The sequence below is a fragment of the Artibeus jamaicensis genome, unplaced genomic scaffold (genome assembly GCF_021234435.1).
Source record: "Artibeus jamaicensis isolate MK-2021 breed Jamaican fruit bat unplaced genomic scaffold, CSHL_Jam_final contig_1410, whole genome shotgun sequence".
Classification (NCBI taxonomy): Eukaryota; Metazoa; Chordata; class Mammalia; order Chiroptera; family Phyllostomidae; genus Artibeus; species Artibeus jamaicensis.
In genome coordinates, this window is record NW_026521281.1 from 1,419,335 (window position 1) to 1,439,377 (window position 20,043).

Genomic DNA, 20,043 nt, shown 5'->3' on the forward strand with positions numbered 1-20,043 from the left:
CTGTAGGGTAGTCTTGGTTGTAGGCATTTGCTTTTCATTACTTGGAATATTTCTTGCCACTCCTTTCTGGCTTGTAGTGTTTCTGTTGAGAAGTCAGTTGCTAGCCTTATCAGAGCTCTGTTGTATGTTACTTCCTGTTTCTCCCTTGCTGCCTTTAAGATTCTGTTTTTGAATTTTGCCATTTTAATTATGATGTGTCTTGGAGTGGGCCTCTGAGTTTTCTTGATTGGGAACTTTTGTGCTTTTCGGACTTGCATGACATTTTCTCTCATCAAATTAGGGAAGTTTTTCATTGTTACTTTTTCAAAGAGGTTTTCTATTTCTTGCTCTTCTTCTACCCCTTCTGATATCCCTATTATACAGATATTATTCTGTTTCATGTTTTCCTGCATTTCCCTTAACCTCTTTTCACTCTTTTTGAGTATTTTTTCCTTTACTTGATTTTTCTGGGAGGTTTTTTTCTTTTTCCTACTTTGTCCTCCAGCTCACTGATTTGATCCTCTGCTTCATCTAGCCTGATTTTGATTCCTTCTACTGTGCTTTTCAATTCAGAAATTGTATTCTTAATTTCCTTTTGGCTCTTGTTGAGAGGTACCATGTCCTTTTTAATGCTGTTGCAGTTTGCAATAAGTTCCTTATAGGTTCCCTCTAGTTTTTTGTAATTATCACTGAGTTCATTAAGCTTCCTTATAACCTTGTTTTGAACTCAATATCTGATAGTTGACTTGCCTCTATTTCATTTAACATTCTTTCTGAAGATTCCTCCTTTCCTTTTGTTTGGGGGTTGTTTCTTTGTCTTTACATTATTTGGGAGACTCTTCTTGTGTGTTTCTGCCTCTTAAATTGATCTGTTTTGACTCCCTGAGTTTGTGGTGTGAACTTCTATGGTAGGAGACCTGTGTGATTCAGCGGTGAAGTCTCCTTGATCTAAACTTGATGTTCTTGGGGTGCCTTTTATGCCACTTATGTTGGCCCTCTGGATGTAATTGGGTTTTTATTGTTGTTGAGTTGTTCTTTGGTAGGTTTTTTCCTCCAGCTGGTTGACTGAGGGTCACTGCACCCACCACGTCTGGTATGCTACTGTGCAGGTGCTACCAAAACAAAACCAGAAACAAATTCACACTTGCAAAAATAACTCTCATACATAATCCCACCATCAAGAGCAAATGAACCAGTATTAATAAGGGTGTAAAGAGATTAAGACTACTATAAGAAAGGAGAATGAATATGAGATGACCTACTAAAAGAAAAATGATTTTGGGAGGGTAGATGGAGGAGCACTAATAAGAGTTGGGAATCAGAGCAGTGCAAATGGAGAAAGTAACATTTACATCATAAGTAAAAAAGAGAATTAAGAAGGTAGAATAGAGTAAGAGAAGGGAAATATACAGTATTAGATTTAGACATAAATCAAAATAAAATAAATGAAAATGAGAGCGAGAAAGAAAAATGAAAAAAACTAAATAAATAATTAAAAATTAGGAACCGAATTGGAAAGAAAGATCTACCACAGCACTATCAACAACAAATGATTTAAAATTAATATAGGTGGGACGGGATAAGAGAGAAAAAAGAATGAACAAAAAGCTTAGGAGATGTCTAGAGGAAATAGAAGTGATTTAGAGATGATAGAGGGAGAGGTAATACTAAGAGTGAGGAATGAATAGTTGGCTAAGACAGGGAAAAATTGAAATTTGAGACAAAAAGAAAAAGAAAGCAGAAAAAGGAAACAAAAGGTCAGGATGGAAAAAACAGGATAGTGAAAAATTAAAATCTGAGATAAAAAAGAGTAGGAGAGGGGAATGGTAATATTTGAGATTTGAAATACAAAATTAGTGAAGATCTAGAGATAGAATTTTAAAAAATGCAACAAAACTACCCTAGCCACAACCAATGAGCAAAGATTGCTGAAAGTGGAGAGAGAACATGGAAATTTAAAAATGGGGAAAAGAATGTGAGATGACCATTGTCAAGAAAATTAGGTTTGAGAACCTGGACAGGGGAGAAATTTTAAGAGTAGGGAATAGAAACAAATTGTAGGAAGAGAGAAAACAAAATGTGGCCTTGTGGTAATAATGACATGTCAGTATAAGTGCACAGGATAGACCACTGTGGTATGGGATATTGATAGTTGGGGCAGCTGCACATGTGAGGGGGCAGAGGGTGGATAGGAACTCTGTACTTTCCACTCAATTCTGCTGTAAATCTAAAACTGTTCAACAAAATAAAGCATTTTTAAAAGAAAGGCAATTAAAACTATAAAAATAAAAAATAAAATGAAAATAATAAGAGGAAAGGAGAAGGCAGAATGAGGTAAGAGAATGGAGGGGCAGGTATGTGAATTGAAATAAACTATACTGTAAAATCTAGAACAATAGATAATATGCACAAACTCAAAGGACAATAATGAATGCTAAAAAGCTATGCAGGAAAGAAAATATCACAAATCATGGAGAAGACCACGGTAGGTTTAGTCTTGATAGCTTCTAATATTTGCCACGGTTTTTCCTTTCTCAATCCTCCTCTAGTGAAATCAGATGGTGACCCCATCTGACCTTAGGCAGCCTTTTCAGACTACCAGGGATCTACTGTCTGTGGCTGACTCCTGTAGTTGTTAATCTACTCACTCTGCACTCAGCAGTCAGGCTTAAGCACCACAAAGTGGGGCAGAATCCCTCCTGGGCCAGGGCTCTAGTTTCCCCTTAGGCTGCTATAGCTTGAAGGGAAGTGGTCTGCCTGAGCAAGGTAGCTGTTGCCATATGGGGAATGGCTTAGTACTGGGATCTTGGTGGTTTTTCTCTCAGGTCTCTCCCCAAAGCTCTGTCCCCAGTCTCTTCTCAAGTGTCTCTAGTCCACTCTGTAACTCCCTTTGCTGGAGCCTGAGTAAATGACTGCAAATGAAAATTTACGTATTGGCCCTTTAAATGGCTGTTATGTCTCCAGCTGTCCATCTCAGGCAGAGAGCAACCCTGGTGCTTTTCACCACTAGATATAATCTGTGTACTTTTTGGGTTCTGGTGCTCTAGGCTGGGGATCCTAGCTTAGGGTTTAGACCCCAAACTTCTCAGGGGATCCAACCAGTTGCTAAAATATCCCTCTGGCCCTTCAGCTGCCACCTATGGGCACACAAGCAGCCCTCTTACATTTCCACCACACTCCTTACCAGTTATGTCGTGCTGAAGCCGATTCTTTGGTCTGTCTGTGGTTATGAGGTTTCTCTGTCACTATTGTTCAGTTGCTTATTCTGGGTGATTTCTCCACAATTTAGTTGTAATTCCAGATTGGTCCTGGGAGAAGGTTAGTGTAACTTCCATTCACTCCTCTGCCATCTTGGATCCTTGGAAATCAGTCTTAAATGACATGTTGAACCAGATAGATTTAATTGATATTTTCTGAGCATAACACCCTAAAACTGCAGGATATACATTTTCTTCTAGTGTGCTAGAACATTTTCCAGGATAGACATGTTAGTCCATAAAAGAAGCCTCAGTAAATTTAAGAAGATTAAAATAATTTCAAGTATTTTCTTTGAACATGATGGTATGAAACTAGAAATCAGTTACAAGGAAAAAACTGAGAAACTCACAAACACAGAGAGCTAAATAATATTTACTAAACAATAAATGGTTTACTAATGAGATCAAAGAAAAAATCAAAAGATACCTTGAGACAAATGAAAATGAAAACATAACAAACCCAAGTCTATGGAACACAGTAAAACTGCCCTAAGTTGGATATTCATAGCATTACAGGCTTACCTCAAGAAAAATCTCAAATTAACAATTAAACTTTTCACATGAAGTAACTAAAAAAAGAACAACAAACAAAGCCCAAGTAGAAGGGAGGAAATAACTAAGATCAGAGTGGGAAAAAATGAAATAGAGTCTGAAAAATGCCAAAGATTAATGAAACCAAGGGCTGGTTCTTTGAAAAGGTAAAAAAAATTGATAAACTGTTACTGGGTCTAATAAAGAAAAGGAGAGATAGAACCCACATAAATGAAAGAGAAGTAACTACAGACACTACAGATATACAAGGATTATGATAAATTACTCTGAACAATTATTTGCCAACACATTTGACAATCTGAAAGAAATGGATAAATTCCTAGAAATACATGATCTTCCAAAATTAAATCAAGAAAAAAAGAGAAAATCTCAACAGAATGATTACAACTAGTGAAATTGAAGCAGCAATTAAAAAAAAACCCAACAAACAAAAGTCCTGTACTGGATGGTTGCACAGGTGAATTTGCCAAAGATCCAAAGAGGAACTAGCACCTATACTTCTCAAACTATTTCAAAAAAATACAAGATGAAGGAAGAATGCCATGCTTATTTTATGAGGCCAGCATTATTCTGACTCAAAAACCAGAAAAATACACTACAAAAAAGAAAAATTATAGGCCAATGTCTATGATGAACATAGATAAAATATCCTCAACAAAATGTTAGGAAACTGAATTTAGCAATGCATTAAAAAGATCATACACCATGACCAAGTGAGATTGATTCCTGGGATGCAAGCTTGGTACAATATCCACAAACAAATTAATGTTATCCACCACATAAAATGAAGGATAAAAAATCATATGATCATATTAATAGATGCAGAATAATCAGTTGATGAAACCCAGCACCCATTTATGATAAAAACTCTCAGCAAAGTGGGAATAGAGAGAACATACCTCAACATAATAAAAGCTATATATGACAATCTCATAGCTAACATCATACTCAATGAGTACAAACTAAAATCATTTTTCTTAAAATCAGGAACAAGACAGGTATATTAATTCTCACCACCCTTACCCACAGCAATCAAATAAGAAGAAATAAATGGTGTTCAATTTGGAAAGGAAGAATTAAAACTGTCATTATTTGCAGATGATATATCATATATAGAGAACCCTAAAGATTCCAGCAAAAGTGTACTAGAATTTATAAATGAATTCAGTACAAAAATGAATTCAGGAAAGTAGCAGGATACAAAATTACTATTCAGAAATAGGTTATACTTTTATAAACAACGATAAACTGTCAGAAAGTGAAACTAAATGAACAATCTCAAGGAGTTTCAGCCAAAATGGAGGCATAGGTAGAAATGCATCATCGCTTTCTCGCACAACCAAGAGAAGGATAATAACCAATCCAAAAACTGTAAACAACCAGAAGTGCCAGAAAATCAAACTTTATGGAAGTCCGACAACCAAGCAATTAAAGAAACATTCACCCAGACCAGTAGGTGGGGCAGAGATGGGCAGCTGAGCTAAGGAGACGTGCTGCAAGGCGGAGGACTGTGTGGGCAAAGTGGGGCTGGCTGAATGGGAAACTACAGACTCAAGGCTAGCTGTAAACTATCGCAGAGGTTGCTATGGTGGGAGAAACTCCAGTCTCACAAAAGAGTTTGTTGGAAAGTGGGACTACAGCAGAGCAGGCAAGCCTCACTGTTTCCTCTCTGACCCCTCCCCACCAGACAGTGCCAGAATGCAGCAAAGAGGGTTGACTCACCCAGGTGAATATCTAAGGCCCCACACCCTCACAACATAATAGGTACACCAAGACAAAAAAATATGGCCCAAATGAAAGAACAGATCAAAACTCCAGAAAAAGAGCTAAGTGACAAGATATCCAACCTAACTGATTCAGAGTTCAAAACACTGGTAATCAGGATGCTCACAGAAATAGTTGAGGTTAGTCGCAAAATGAAGGAACAAATGAAGGCTACCCAAAGTGAAATAAAGAAAAATATGTAGGGAACCAACAATGAAGGGAAGGAAACAGGGACTCATATCAACAATTTGGAACAAAAGGAAGAAATAAACAACCAAGTGAAACAGAATGAAGAATCAAGAATTCAGGACTTCTGGCCAACATGGAGGTATAGGTAGACACACTGTGCCTCCTTGCATGACCAAAATAAGGGCAACAAAAATTTAGAAACAAAATAACAACCAGTACTGACAGAAAATTGAACTGTATGGAAGTCTGACAACCAAGGAGTTAAAGTAGACACATTCATCCAGACTGGTCGGAGGGGCGGAGTCAGGCGGCTGGGTGGGGTGGGGTTGAGGCAAAAAAAAAAAAGGTGGTTGGTGGACCCCAGTGGGCACACAAGGCAGCAGTGGGCCGACCCAGTGAGGCAGCAGATTGTGGAGGGGCTTGGCATGCAAAGTGGCTCCTGGAAACAAGCATTCCCACATTCACGGGCAGATAAACCAGGTGAAACTGGGGAGCAAGACAGACCACACAACCCAGGGTCCCAGGGAGGGGAATTAAAGCCTCAAAACACCAATTGAAAACACCTGTGGGGGTTGAGCTGTTGGGAGGAACTGCCAAGCTCGCTGGAGAGTTTGTTGGAGAGACCTACAGGATCCTGGAATGTACACCAACCCACCCACACAGAAATCAGCACCAGAGGGCCCAAATTGCTTGGGGGAAGTGGTGGAAGTGAATGAAATCTGGTAGAGAGTGGAGCAAGTGTCATTGTTCCCTCTTGGACTCCTGCCCCATATACAGTGTCACAACGCAGCAATTGGGTTGCCCCACCCTAGTGAACAGCTAATGCTCTGCCCCTCACTACATAACAGGTGAGTCAAGACAATGGCCCAAACAAAAGAATAGATCAAAGCTCCAGAAAAAATATAGCTAAGCAATGAAGAGATAGCCAACCTATAACATGCACAGTTCAAAGCACTGGTGATCAGGATGCCCACAGAACTGGTTGAATTTGGTCACAAATTAGATGAACAAATGAAGGCTATGCTAAGTGAAATAAAGGAAAATGTACAGGGAACCAATAGTGACAAAAAGGAAACTGGGACTCAAATCAATGGGGTGGACCAGAAGGAAGAAAGAAACAGCCAAACAGAAAAGAATGAAGAAACAAGAATTCAAAAAAATGAGAGGCTTAAGAACCCCCAGGACATTTTTTTTAAATGTCCCAACATCCAAATTATAGGGGTACCAGAAAAAGAAGAGGAAGAACAATGAGTGCAAAAGTTATTTGAAGAAATAATAAAGGAGAACTTCCCCAATCTGGCAAAGGAAATAGACTTTGAGGAAGTCCAGGAAGCTCAGGGAGTCCCAAAGAAGTTGGACCCAAGAAGGAACACACCAAAGCACATCATAATTAAGTTACCCAAGATTAAAATTAAGAGAGAATCCTAGAAGCAGCAAGAGATAAGGAGACAGTTACCTACAAAGGAGTTCCCATCAGACTGTCAGCTGATTTCTCAGAAGAGACCTTACAGGTCAGAAGAAGCTGGAAAGAAGTATTCCAAGTCATGAAATCCAAAGACCTACATCCAAGATTGCTCTATCCACCAAAGCTTTCATTTAGAATGGAAGGGCAGATAAAGTGCTTCTCAGATAATGTCAAGTTCAAGGAGTTCATCATCTCCTAGTCCCTATTATATGAAATGATAAAGGCACTTATCTAAGGAAAAGAAGATAAAAATGTGTACAGTAAAATGACAGCAAACTCACAATTATTAACAACCACACCTAAAACAAAAACAAAAAATACTAAGCAAACAACTATAACAGGTACAGAACCACAGAAATGAAGATTATATGGATGGTTAGCAACAGGGGAGTGGGGGGAGGGAGAGAGGGGGAGAAGGTACAGAGAATAAGTAGCATAAATAGTGGGTAGAAAATAGACAAGGGGAGGGCAAGAATAGTATGGGAAATGTAGAAGCTAAAGAACTTGTAAGTATGACACATGGACATGAATTAGAGGTGGGGAATGTGGGTGGGAGAGGGTGTGCAGGGTGGAGGGGAATGAAGGGAAGAAATGGGACAACTGTAATAGCATAGTCCAAATATATTTTTAAAAATTTAAAAATTTCAAAAAAAATGAGGAGAGGCTTAGGGAGCTCTGGGACAACTAAAAGCACGCTAACATCAGAATCATAGGGGTGCCAGAAGGAGAAGAACAAAAGCAAGAAATTGAAAACTTATTTGAACAAATAATCAAGGAGAACTTCCCCAATCTGGTGAAGGAAATAGACTTCCAGGAAGTCCAGGAAGCTCAGAGAGTCTCACAGAAGTTGGACCTGAAGAGGAATACACCAAGGCACATCATCATTATGTTGCACAAGATTAAAAAATAAGGAGAGAATCTTAAAAGAAAAAAGAGGAAAGGAGACAGTCACCTACAAAGGAGTTCCCATCAGACTGTTAGCTGATTTCTCTAAAGAAACCTTGCAGGCAACAATGGGTTGGAAAGAAAGTATTCCAAGTCATGAAAGGCAAAGTCTTACATCCAAGATGACTCTATCCAGCAAAGCTATCATTTAGAATGCAAGGGCTTCCCAGATAAGGTCAAGTTAAAGGAGTTCATCATCACCAAGCCCTTATTATGTGAAAAGTTAAAATGTTAAAATCTAAGAAACTGAAGATCAAAAGCTATGAACAGTAAGTGACCATAAGCTCACAACTATCAACAACTGAACTAAAAAAACCCAACAATGAAAACAAATACTAAGCAAACAGCTAGAACAGGAACAGAATCAGAGAAATGGAGATTACATGGAGGGTTTTCAGTTGGGAAGGGGAGAGGAAGAATAGGGGGGAATGGTGCATAATTAGTAGGCATAAAAGGGAATAAGAAGCACAATTAGTGGGCATAAAATAGACAGGGGGAGGTTAAGAATGTAGGAAACAGAGAAGTCAAAGAACTTATATGTACAACCCCTGGACATGAACTAAGGGGGGGATGCTGAAGGGCTGAGGGGTGCAGGAAAGAGGGAGGATAAGGGGGAAATATTGGGAAAATTGTAATAGCATAATCAATAAAATATAATTAGAAAACAATCTCATTTGCAATTGCATATAAAATAATAAGAATAAATTTCACCCAGGAGGTAAATAAATGGAAGCATATACTGTGCTCATGGATAGGCAGAATTAACATCATTAAAATGTGCATACTACCCAAGGCAATCTATAGATTTAATGCAATTTCTATCAAATTTTCCCTCAAATTGTGATGTTTTTCACAGAATTAGAATAAATAATAAAAAAATTTGTTAGCCACAGCAATTTTGAGAAAGACAAAGTTGGAGAAATCATGTCACCTGATATCAAACTATACTACAAGGCTATAAGTCATTAAAACAGCATGGTACTGGTATAAAATCAGACTTATAGATCAATGGAACATAATAGAAAACCCAGATATAAACCCATGTTTCTATGGTCAATTAATCTTTGACAATGGGAGCAAGAAGCAAGAACATACAATGGGGTGAAGACAGTCTATTCAGCAAGTGGTGGGAAAATACTACAGATACATGCAAACAATAAATCTAAACCAACTTCTTATACCATATACAAGAACACACTAAAAATGGATTAGATAATTAAGTGTAAGACTCAAAATCATGAAACTCCTAGAAAAAGACATATGTAATAAAATGTCTAACATTTCTCTCAGCAGTATATTTTGTACTATATCTCTTAGGGGAAGGGAAACAAAAAAAGAAATAAAGAAGCGGGACTACATCAAACACAAATTTTTGCACAGCAAGGGAATACATCAACAAAATGAAAAGTCAACCTCCTGATTGAAAGAAGATATTGTAATAATACATCTGATTAGGGGTTAATATTCAAAATTAATAAAGAACTCAGACACACTGGGGGGGTGGACTGGGATGGAAGTAAAAGACAGAAAACTGTACTTGAACAACAATTAAATTAAAAAAAAAGAACTCAAGGACTTCCGCCAAGATGGAGGCATAGGTGGAAGCACTGTGCCTTCTCACACAACCAAGTTTAAAGACAACTAAATTTTAGCAATAGAAAACACAGCCAAAACACAGAAAACTGAACTTTTTGGAAGACCGATAACAACAAATTCTTCAGCTGGACCAATAAACTGGTGAAGGAATAAGCAGTTAGACAGACCAAGAAGGCCCCAGTGGTGGGAAGTGGCAGAGGGGACTGTTATTGCCCCGCTCTGACCTCGCCCCCACAGACAGTGTCACAACCCAGCAACCTGGGCGGCGCCGCCCAGGAGGAGTATGAGGCTCTGCTCCTCATACTTAACTGGCACGAACAGACCAAAAATGGCTCAGGAAGAACTCAAAGCCCCAGAGCCCATAACTCTAAGTGACGAAGAAATAGTAAATTTTCAGATGCACAGTTCAAAACACTGGTGATCAGGATCCTCACAGAACTGGTTGATTTTAGTCACAAATTAGAGGAACATATGGAGGCTAAACTAATTGAAATGAAGGGAAATGCACAGGAAACCAATAGTAATGGAAAGGAAACTGGGATTCAAATCAAGAGAGTGGACCAGAAGGAAGAAAAATATGACCAAACAGAAAAAAAATGAAGAAACAAGAATTCAAAAAAATGAGGAGAGGCTTAGGAACCTCTAGAACATCTTTAAATGCTCCAACATCCAAATTATAGGGGTACCAGAAGGGGAAGAGGAATGCCCACGAGTGGAACACTTATTTGAACAAATAATAAAGGAGAACTTCCCCAATCTGGCAAAGGAAATAGACTTCCAGGAAATCCGGGAAGCTCAGAGAGTCCCAAAGAAGTTGGACCTGAGAAGAAACCCACCAAAGGCACATCATAATTATATTACCCAAGATTAAAATGAAGGAGAGAATTCTAGAAGCAGCAAGAAATAAAGGGACAGTCACCTACAAAGGAGCTCCCATCAGACTGTCAGCTGATTTCTCAAAAGAGTCCTTACAGGCAAGAAGGGGCTGGAAAGAGGTATTCCAAGTCATGAAAACCAAAGACCTTCATTCAAAATTGCTCTATCCAGCAAAGCTTTCATTTAGAATGGAAGGACAGATAAAGTGCTTCTCAGATAAGACCAAATTCAAGGAGTTCATCATCACAAAGCCCTTATTATATGAAATGTTAAAGGGATTTATCTATGAAAAAGAAGATAAAAAAGATAAACAGTGAAAGGACAGCAAACTCACAGTTATTAAGAACCACACCTAAAAACAAAAGCAAACTAAGAGGACAGCTAGATCAGGAGTGGAAACATAGAAATGAAGATCTCATGGAGGATTAGCAACAGGGGAGTGGGAGGAGGAGAAGGAGGGAGAAGGTACAGAAAATAAGTAGCATAGACAATAGGTAGAAAATAGATGGGGGAGGGCAAGAATAGTATGGGAAATATAGAATCTAAAGAACTTGAGACACGTGGTCAGAAACTAAAATGGAGGAATGGTGGGGGGAAACTAAAATGGAGGAATGGTGGGGGTGGGGGTGCAGGGTGGAGGGGAATAAGGGGGCGAATAGAACAACTGTAATGGCATATCAACAACAATAACAAAAGAACTCAGACAAGTCAATACCAGAAAAACAAACAACCCAATTAAACAGGAGGCAGAAGACCTGAATAAACACCTCTTTAAAGAGGATAAGCTGATGACCAATAGAGATGTGAAAAGTTGCTCAACATCACTAATTATCAAAGAAATACAAATTCAAACAAAAATGAGATAGTACCTCATGCCTGTCGGAATGGCTGTAATCAATTAATTAAAAAACATCGAGTTGGTGAGGATGTGGAGAAAAGAGAACACTGGTATAACATTCATTGGAATGCAGATTGGTGTAACCCCTATGAGAAATTGTATGGAGCTTCCTCAGAATATTAAAAATAAAATTGTCCCATGACTCACTGATTCCACTTCTTGGTATATAGCTGAAGAAACCCAAAACATTATTTCAAAAGAATACATGCACCCCCATGTTAATTGCTGCATTATTTACAATACCAAGATATGAAAGCAACCCAAGTGTCCATTAAGAGGCAAGGGGATAAATATGTTGTGATACATATATACAATAGAATAGTGCTCTGCCATAATAAAGAATGAATTCTTAGCATTTCCAACAGCAGCATGGACCAGGAAGGTGTTATGCTAAGTGAAATAAGTCAGACAGAGCTAGACAAATACCATAAGATTTCACTTATATGTAGAATATAAGCAACAAAATAAACAAACAAAATAGAAACAAGCTCATAGATGTAGAGAATAGACTTATGGTTGCCAGATGGGAGGGGGTTTGGCAGGGCTGGGTGAAAAAAGTGAAGGGATTAAGAAGTACAGATAGGTAATTACACAATAGTCACAGGGATGTAGAATATAGCTTAGGGAATATAGTCAATAATATTGTAATAAACATGTATAGTTCCAGGTAGGTACTTGAAAATTTGAGGGCGCCACTTTTTAAAATATATGATTTTAGACCTGGCTGGTAGGTATCAGTGAATTAAACACTAGCCTGTGAACTAAAAGGTCACTGGTTTGATTCCCAGTCAGGGTACATGCCTGGGTTTTGGGCCAGGACCCTGGTTAAGGAAATGCAAGTGTCGGCTGATTGACGGATGTTTCTCTTACACATCAATGTTTCTCTCCAAATGATGTTGCCATGAACATAGGGTGTGTATAGCTTTTGAATGTTTTGAATTGAAATGTTGTGAATCTTTTAAAAAATTATTTATTTATTTTTAGAGAGAGGGGAAGGGAGGGAGAAAGAGAGGAAGAGAAACATCAATTGGTTGCATCTTGCTCCCCTCCAACTGGGGATTGAACCTGCAACCCAGGCATGTATCCTGACCCGGAATTGAACTGGTGACCTTTCATTTTGTAAGAGAATGCTGAAGCAACTGAGCCACACCTGTCAGAGCAGTGATTTAGATTGTTTTGTGGGGGATAAATATGCATAAGTAAGTTTGTTGGGACATAATGGTAGTTCTACTTTTAATTTTTTGATGAACTTTCATATTGCTTTCCATAGTGGCTGTAGCAATTTGCAATCCCACAAAAATGCATGAAGTTTCCCTTTTCTCTACAACCTCATCAACATTTTTAAATAAATTTATTGATGAAAGCCATTCTGATGGGTGTGAGGTGATCTCTCATTTTGGTTTTAATTTGCATTTCTTTGATGATTAGTAACATTGAGCATCTTTTCATACATCTTTTGGCCATCTGTAGGTCCTCTTTGGAGAAGTGTTTATTCAGGTCCTCTGCCTATTTTTTAAATTGGATTGTTTGTGTTTTTTTTTTTGGTGTTGAGTTGTATGAGTTCTTTATAAATTTTAGATATTAACCCTTTATCAGATGGATCATTGGCAATTGGTGACAATCCACCCAGTTGGTGGATTGTCTTTGAGTTTTGTTAATAGTTTTCTTTGCTGTGCAAAAGCATTTTAATTTGATGTAGTCAAATTTGTTTGTTTTTCTTTTGTTTCCCTTGCCTGTGGAGATGCATCAGGAAAAAAAAAACATTACTAAGAGCAATGTCAGAGATTTTATTGCCTATGTTTTCTTCTATGAATTTTATTGTTTTGGGTCTTTAATCCAGTTTATTTTTGTATAGGGTGTAAGAAGATGACCCAGTTTCATTATTTTTCCATGTATTTGTCCAGTCTTTCTAACATTCTTTCTAAAAGAAGACATTGTCATTTTTGAATTGACTATTGTTGCCCCCTTTGTCATATATTAGTAGAATGTATAAGTGAGGGTTTATTATGGGGCTCTCTATTCTGTTCTTCTGATCTATATGTTTGTTTTTCTGTGCCAGGTCCATACTGTTTTTATCATTGTAGCTTTGTGATGTAGTTTGAAGTCAGGAAGAATGGTTCCTCCAACTTTGTCCTTCTTTCTTAATATTGCTTTGGGTAGTCAGGGTTTTGTCATGGTTCCCTATAAATTTTAGTATTATTTATTGTAGTTCTGAGAAGAATGCCATTGGTATTTTGATAGGGATTGCATTGAATCTGTAGAGTGCTCTTGCTAGTATAGACATTTTAATGATATTTGTCTTTCAAATTCCTCAGCATAGTATAATCTTCCATCTATTTGTGTCTTTTTAAATTTCTTTCTTCAATATTTTATGGTTTTCAGATTAAAGGTATTTCATCTCCTTGATTAAATTTATTCCAGCATATTTTATTATAATTATAAATGGGATTTTAAAAAATTTCTCTTTCTGATCATTTGTAGTTATTGTATAGACATGCAATGGACTTCTGTACATTAATTTTTTGCTCTTTAAGTTTACTAAATTCACTTATCAGTTCTAGTAGTTTTTTTGTGGAATCTTTAGTGTTTATATAGTTTTGATAGAGAGATCTAATTAAGATAACTTAGATCACTGTGGAGAAGTAGGGAGGGGCCATAAGTGTTTGCCAAGGCAATTTGGGGCAGTTAGGATGGGACTGGCTGAGAAGCTGAATGCTTCCAGAGCCAGTGGAAATAAAAAGAGGGCTGGCTCTGTGGGTCAGGGAGAGCTCTATGGCTCCTGAGCTGGCTCTCTCTGAGGCTCTGGCTCTGACTCAGGCTCTCAGGCTCTTCTTCCTTGAGGATGCCTGGATGATCATGCTGCAGTTGCCTGCATTTCCCAAAGGATGGTATTTTGTATGGGAAGGAACTCTGGGCACAGTCTAGGATCAGGCTGGCAGCTTTATTTTTTGGGTGTTCTAGGGGGAACAGGTTCTGAAGCAGAAGCATGTTGTTTTCCCAAATTATGTAGTTTTTGTATATTATGTTGTTTTTAGTTTGTACACTAACCTTATATGAACAAGATAACTAAAAACTGAGAAAAAGGATAGGAGAACTCAGGTCCTAGAGTTTAGCCTTAATCGATAGGCTTAAGTGATCAAAACTCTGATTTAATAGGCTTAAATAATTGCTTTTGAATAAAGATTCCTTTCCTTTGTCATTAAAACTTTGCCTCTGGAATTTTTGCCTAGAGAGTGGCAGCTGGTAGCAGAACCCCAAGTACTGTCTGGTAACAGTATCATGTCACTTGCAAATAGTGACATTTTGGATTTTGTCTATTTCTTTTAATTGTTTGATTGCTGTTGCTAGGTTTCCCAATAATATATTGAACAAGAGTGATAATCATGGGCATCTGTAGGGTAAGTGGAGGCAGTCTGGCTTCCTCACCCAGGTATCTGGGTAACTAAGAGGAGTAGCATTACCCTAGCCTTGGGGTGGCCTGGTAAACTGTTCCCATAACATAAAGTGAGCTTGCATGTGCAGAACTAGTATGTTATGTAAGGGTTTTGCAGTTTTACAGCTTTGTTCCCCTCTAGTACTTAAACAGGTAGGGGATTCCCACTAGAGAGGCACACAGCTTGTGGCTTTTGTGGTCACCCACCCGCAAATAAAGACATGTCAAGCATCCCTATAGGCTCTGCACATTTTCTTCTGTCTACTGGAGGCAAGAGTGGATCTGCCCCACCTTGACTAGTTGCAACACAGCACCCATGTCTTGTTCCTGATCTTACAGGAAAAGTTTTGAGCTTTTTACCATTGAGTTTGATGTTAGCTGGGGTTTATTATATATAGCCTTTATGAAGTTGCAGTATGTTCCCTCTATGCCCACTTTGTTGAGAGTTTTTGTTATAAATGGATGTTGAATTTTGTCACATGTTTTGTATGCATCTTTTGAGATTATTATATACTGTTTTCCTTGGTTTTGTTGATGTGGTGTATCACGTTGATTGATTTGGTGATATTGAAACATCCTGGCAGTCCTGAAATAAATTGAACTTGATCATGGTGTATGATCCTTTTATGTATTGTTGTATTTGGTTTGTTCATATTTTGTTGTGAATTTTTGTATTTATGTTCATCAGGGGTATTGGCTTGTAGTTTCCTTTTCTTGTAGTGTCTTTATTTGGTTTTGGTAGTAGGCATCAGAGGATGTGTTTGGAGGCTGCCTTCCTCTTTCATGTGTTGGAATAGTTAGAGAATGCTAGATATTAATTCTTCTTTAAATTTTAATCGAAATTACCTATGAAGCTATCTTGTCTTGGGCTTTTTTGTTGTTGTTTTGGGGAGTTTTTTTGATTACTGCTTCAATTTCATTGCCAGTAATTTGTCTATTTAGACTTCGTGTTTTTTTTTAATTTTAGTCTTGGAAGGTTGTATTATTCTAGAAATTATTTATTTCTTTTAGGTTGTGCAATCTAGAAATTATTTCTTTTAGGTTGCACAATTTTTTGGCATATAATTGTTCATAGTATTCATCAGTCAACCTTTGTATTGCTGTGGTGTTGGTTGTAACTTCTCTTTCATTTTTGATTTTGTATATTTTGTGCATTCTTTTTTCTTAATTCTGGCTAAAGCTTTGTTGATTTTTCTCACCTCTCTAAAGAAGAAGCTTTTTGTTTCCTTGATCTTTTTTCTGCTATTGTTTTAGTTTCCATTTTATTTCTGCTCTGGTCTTCACCATTTCCTTCTTTCTATTTTAGTTTTTTCTTTTTCTAGTTCCTGTAGGTGTAAAGTTAGGTTGTTTTCGGATTTTCCTGTTTGTTGAGGTAGGCCTGTATACCTATGAATTTCCTCTTAGAAATGCTGTCTCTGTATCACATAAATTTGGGGGAGCTGTGTTTTCATTTGTCTCAAGGTATTTTTGGATTTCCTGTTTGATTTACTTTTTGATCCTTTGGTTCTTTAGTTGCATGCTGTTTAGTCTTCATGTGATTTTTCCATCTAGTTTCTTTCTTGTAGTTGATTTCTAATTTCACAGCATTGTGGTTGGAAAAGGTGCATGACAATTTTAGATTTCTTGATTTTATTGTGATTTGAGTTGTGGCCTGATATTTCATACACCTTGGAGAATGTTTCATGAGTACTTGTAAAGAACATGTATTCTACAGTTTTAGGAAGAAATGTCCTAAAAATATCTATTCAGTCAGTCTGTTCTAATGTGGAGGTTAAGGTCATTGTTTCCTTGATTTTTTGTCCAGATGGTTGTCAACTGATTTAAATGGGTTCAGGTACCATATTACTATTGTAGACTGTCAAGTTCTGCCTTTATAGCTGATATTTGTTTTATATACTTAAGTGTTCCTATGTTGAATATACAGATGTGTACCATTATTACATCCTCTTCTTTTATTTACCCCTTTATCATTATGCTATAATTTTTTGTCTCTTTTTATAATCTTTGTATTCAAATCTCTTATGTCTGATAAGTGTATTGCTATTCCAGCTTTCTTTTCATTTATAGTTGCATGGAATATTTTTTCCATTTCATGTTTTCAATCTGTGTGTGTCATTCAATCTAAAGTGAGTGTCTGGCAGGCAACATATACATGTGCATTTTTATTTTTATGCATTCAGCCTCCTTGTGTTTTTTGATTAAAGCATATAGTTTATTTACTTTTAACATAATTATTGATAGGTATGTCAATTATAACTAGCAAAATTGAAGCAGTAATAAAAAAAACTCCCCCAAATCAAAAGCGCTGGGCCAGATGGCTTCACAGGTGAATTTAACCAAACATTTAGAAAAGAACTTACACCCATTCCTCTCAAACTACTTGAAAAATTCAAGAGGAGGGAAGACTCTGAAACTTATTTTTTGAGGCTAGCATTACCCTAATTTCAAAAGCAGATAAAGACACTAGAGAGAAAGACAATTATAGACTAATATCCCTAAGGAACATAAACACTAAAATCCTCAACAAAATATTAGCAAACCAAATTCAGCAATACATTAAAAAGATCATAAGCCATGATCAAGTGGGATTTATTCTGGAGATGCAAGGTTGGTACAATATTTGATACAGCACATAAATAAAATGAAGGATAAATACCATATGATCATATCAATAGACACAGAAACAGAATTTAATAAAATCCAGCACCCATTCATGATCAAAACTCTCAGCAAAGTGGGAATAAAGGAACATACCTAAACATAATAAAGACCCTGTATGACAAACTCACAGCAAGAACTACAAGTGTTCCCCTTAAGATTGGGAACAAGACAAGAGTGTCCACTTTCACCACTCTGATTTAATGTAGTACTGAAAGTCCTAGCCACAGCCATCAGACACAAAAAAGGATATAAAAGGTGTTTGAATTAGACATGATATAAAACTGTCATTATTTGCAGATGACAGGATCCTTTATATTAAGAACCTGAAAGATTCCACCGAGAAACTACTAGAACTAATCAATGAATTCAGTAACATAGCAGGACACAAAATAAATATTCAGAAATCAATTGCATTTTATATGCCATTAACAAACTATCAGAAAGCCAATCTAAGAAAACAATTTTATTCACAATTGCTTCAAAAAAATAAATGTAACCAAAAATGTAAAAGGCCTGTATATTGAAAATTACAAGACACTGAAGAAAGAAATTGAAGAAGATACAAATAAGTGGAAGTATATACCATGCTCATGGATAGGAAGAATTAAAATTGTCCATACTACCTCCAAAAAATCTACAGATTCTATGCAATTCTAATCAAGATACCAATGGTATATTTCACAGAACTAGAACAAGTATTTCAAACATTTTTATGGAATCACAAAAAAACCCTAAATAGCATCAGCAATGTTGAGAAAGAAGAACAGAGTTGGAGGAATCACAATACCCAATATCAAACTATACTACAAGACCATAGTAATCAAAACATCATGGGACCAGAATAAAAACTGACATATTGATCAATGGAACAGAATAGAGAGCCCAGAAATAAACTCACACCTTTATAATCAATTAATATTTGACAAAAGGGGGAAAACATACAATGAAGTAGAGATAGTGTATTCAATATATGCCATTGGAAAAACTGAACAGAGAACATGCAAAAAAAAAAAAACAAACCCAAAGAAACGAAAGTAGACCACTTTCTTACACAACACACAAAAAGAAACTCAAAATGGATTAAAGACAAATGTTAGACTCAAAACCACAAAAATCCTACATAAAACCATAGATGGTTAAAAATCTCAGACACTTATTGTAGCAATATTTTTTTCTGATATATCTCCCCAGGCAAGGAAAACAAAAGAAAAATACAATTGGTACTATATCAAACTAAAACATTTTTGTGCATAAAAGGAACCCATCAGCAAAGTGAACACAAGCCACTGAATGGAGGACATATATTCACTGACACACCTGATAAGGGATTAATATCCCAAATATAAATAACTTATAGAACTCAACACCTAAACACTCCCAAAATACAACTGAAAAAATGGGCAGAGGTTCTGAGTAGACATTTCTCCAAAGAGAACCTACAAATGGTCAAGAGACATATGATAAAATGCTCAATGTCACTAATCATCAGAGAAATGCAAATTAAATCCACAATGAGCTATCACCTCACACCTGTCAGATTGGCTATCATCAATAAATCAACAAACGAGTGTTGACGAGGATATGGAGAAAGTGAAACACTTTCTTAAAAACCTTTAAAAAACACATTTTATTGATAATGTTATTACATTTGTCATAATTCTTTTCTCCCCTTTACTCCCCCTGCCCTGCAACCCCCCACCCTCCAGCATTCCTCTACCTTAGTTCATGTCCATGGGCTGTACATATAAGGTCTTTGGCTTCTCCATTTCTCATATTATTCTTTACCTCCCCCTGTCTATTTTGTACCTATCATTTATGCTTCTTATTCCCTGCACCTTATCCTCCATTCTCCCTGCTTTCCCTCCCTGCTGCTACCCCTCCATGTGATCTCTATTTCTGTGAATCTGTTCCTGTTCTAGTTGTTTGCTTAGTTTGATTTTGTTTTTGTTTTAAGTTTGCTTGTTGATAGTTGTAAGTTTGTTGTCATTTTACTGTTCATAGTTTTGATCTTCTTTTTCTTAGATAAGTCCCTTTAACATTTCATATAATAAGAGCTTGGTGATGATGAACTCCTTTACCTTGACCTTATCTGGGAAGCACTTTATCTGCCAGTTGATTCCAAATGATACCTTTGCTAGACAGAGTCATCTTGGAAGTAGGTCCTTGCCTTTCATGACTTTAAATACTTCTTTTCAGCCCCTTCTTGCCTGCAAGGTTTCTTTTGAGAAATCAGCTGATAGTCTTATGGGCATTCTTTTGTAGGTAACTCCTTTCCTCTTGCTGCTTTTTAAGATTCTCTCTTTATCTTTAATCTTGGGTAATGTAATGATGTACCTTGGTGTGTGCTTCCTTGGGTCCAACTTCTTTGGGACTCTCTGAGCTTCCTGGACTTTCTGGAAGTCTATTTTCTTTGTCAGATTGGGGAAGT